Source organism: Malus domestica, chromosome 15, assembly GCF_042453785.1.
Source record: "Malus domestica chromosome 15, GDT2T_hap1".
NCBI lineage: Eukaryota > Viridiplantae > Streptophyta > Magnoliopsida > Rosales > Rosaceae > Malus > Malus domestica.
Window position 1 is genome coordinate 34,784,731 of NC_091675.1, and position 3,105 is coordinate 34,787,835.

The 3,105-nt window shown below is 37.1% G+C and overlaps 1 non-coding gene across 1 annotated transcript; it reads right to left on the reverse strand.

Moving 5' to 3' along the window:
- Positions 1-2,384: 2,384 nt before the first annotated feature.
- Positions 2,385-2,487, reverse strand: LOC139192624 (U6 spliceosomal RNA). The gene has a single exon (XR_011576838.1). It is a non-coding gene; the product is annotated as a U6 spliceosomal RNA (small nuclear RNA).
- Positions 2,488-3,105: the final 618 nt, after the last annotated feature.

A 3,105-nucleotide genomic window follows, 5' to 3' on the forward strand; every position in this document is an offset into this window, starting at 1 on the left:
TCTAGGCCAAAACAACGTCGTGTTAATCCTGGTAAAAAAAATTAAAATAATTTAATATTCCCTGTCAACATGTAAACGTTAATGAATTGAAATGATTTCACATTCCACATAAAACAAACGAACCCAACCCAATAGGCCCAACAGAAGTCCTACATGTGTGGTTTTGATATTCGAACGGAACAGTCCCGGGTCCACAACACTGAAGAAAAACCCCCCAATCAAACGGCGACACCAATCAAAATCGAGCGCCAACGACCCGAATCATCTTCTTCCCAAAATGTAAGTAACGCAGGTCCACCAATTCGGACATAAATTTTGAGTTGTTTTTGTTTTTGTTGGACTTTGTTTTTTTTTTTCTTCAAGTACAACCCTAGTTTATAATTTGATTTTTTTAATGGAATTTTGTAGCGTAGTCGATTTAGCTGAATGTGTGTGTGGAATTCTATGAAGGGTTACTAAAAGGATTAATCAAGTATTGGGCAAAAGAGGGATCGGTTTGTGCTGCGCCAGACCACTTATCTGGGTCCAATCCAACTTCATCTTCGATTGGGCTTCACAAACCCTTCACTCATGGAGAATAGCGAAGTTCGACATGTGGACGAGATTCAAATACACAACATGCCCAACGAGGTGATAATCCATGACTAAAAGAGAAGTCTCGTTTCTTTATCATTGTTACTATTTAATTTTCAATTATCGTAGTTTATATTTTATTACAAGATTGTTGCTTGTATTTATTAGTTTTGACAATATAAGTATTGTGGATTCGGAATTGCTATTGGAATTCTTCTCGATGTACCAAGAGTGGCAGGAGGATGATGTCCACAAGATGAGCAAAAGACAGGTTTGTTTTCACAAGATTACTACTGTCTTTGTTGAATATTGAATTTGTTTAAAGAAACAACTCAAGTTTTTTAGGGTTCATATTTGCACTGACGATTTGTTTTTTTATTGTCAGACAATTTATGGCTTCGCCACTGCTTTTACTCATTTAATTTTCGCCTCTCCCTCTGTCAATTTCTGGCTTCGCCACTTGTGTTGTTTATACATACAACAAACATTTGGTGGCACACCTTGGTCCCAAAACCTTGCGTGATGAACCCTTCGTAAGTACACAGTAAATATAATGACTTCAATGTGCACAGACCATTTCAAATTCCTTTTGCATGACGAAAATCTTTACATGGGAAATTTTTTGTTGCGCGATGGTTTGGCGCCAAAAAACTTCTTACCCGCGTTTACTTAAAGGACTTTGCGCGACAAGGGGTTTGATTCGTTGAGTAAAGATACCTTGTGCGAAAAAATCCTTCATTGCGTAAAGTTTTCAACATTTGCGCGACGAATTCCTAATTTTGTTGCACAAACATACTTTAAGCGACAAAATTTTCGTCGTCGCGCAAAGTATCATCTCGCAAGCTGTTTTTCCTACTAGTGAATATCATGTTTGAAATTCGATTAGTGTGTAAAATGTAGAGAAGTTACGGGACATGAACAATATCAAGGACAGTTGACGAAGTGTATATATTCCTGTATCCAAACCAAACGGCAAACACATCATAATTTTCGTTTCTTTACATAGCGATTTCTTACGCATGTATGGTCTCAATCTTTGAGATTGGAGATTGAACATGATGATGCAGCTTGCTTTCGTCGTCACAAATCACAATGTCATCGTAGGCCTATTCCACGTCCACAGAATCTGAAATTGGCCTAAAAACAACTCTACAACTCGAATGAAAAGATGTAGAAGATTATTTAATTCATTCAAGTTGGAGTGACAACTTATATATCTTGGAATGGATAAGTATCTTAGCTCGGCAATCAAATTTGGTAACCATGGATACACCATGCGTCCCACATGCATGCAAACTTATATTTGAAAAAAAAAATATACATATACAAATTGACTGCACCTACACACAGATCCACCGCGTACGGCACCACCCTCCATTAACTTGTTACTTCAGAATCTTGGATCGATGTGGAGCTAGATAAGGTCAATCAGATTGATCACAACAATGGTGCACTTGTAATCAATGAGCAAGTTGGTGGGGAGGTGTCTGGTACTAAAGTGGGAGACTATGGATCAGCAAGCTATTGGGGAAGTGGTATTTATGATGATGATGATCTAGCTATGGATGGAGCATTTGAGATCCGAAGGGGAAACATGGATTCAAATCTTTCTTCTGAAGAGATGTTACATAACGACCACGATTCAACTTCTATTTGGGATTTGGGATATGAGTAATTAGTGAAAGCAGTGGATTGGAACTATTTATCACAATCAGGAAGTAGCTAGCTAGCTAAATTACTCTTCTACTTTAATGTTCATATCGTTGTTGTTATAAACGTATCAATAAAACGATCTGTACCAAAAGCTAACAAGACTAATACTTAATTTCTCCATTTATTAGTGTCATCCTTGCACAAGAGCCACACTAATCTTCTTTGTATGGTTTAAATTTTATCCGATGTCCCCAGAGAGACAGAAAACCATATGAGAAAATTATGCAGCTAAACGAAAACTTTATCTCACCCACACATGCATGCATGCCTGTACACATTGCATTTTTGGGCGATGAAAACTTCGTTGTGCTAAATTAATAGGGCAAAGTTTGAGACGCAAGGGTTTGTGGGAAAAATATTTACAGTTCGTCATGCAAGGAAGTCTACAAGACAAAATACAGGTAAGAAATGCGAAGAAAGAATTCGTCACGCGAAAGTTTCGGGAGAAAACTTTATCGTTGCGCAAACATTGAGGCAACGAAATGTTTGCATTGCAAAGGTCTACAGGTGACGAAAACGTTTCGTCTAAAAAAACTTTACAGTACGAACAGGGCTGTCGCTGAGATTTTGGGGTTCTATGCGAGACTCTAAAGGAGGCTTTTAAAAAGTATAGAATTTTGGTTGATGCGTTTTTTTTTTTACATTTTAATTTTTATTATTATGTATAAATTGAGGTAAAAAATAAAAAAAAAGATTGGTGTTGTGGTTAGGTACCTACTTGCATCCCTATGTTTTTGGGTTTGAAATTCCTTATTTTTGCATACCCAAAAAAAAAACCCCTTAGAGGGTCTAACATTTTGGTTGCTATGTTTTCTTTTA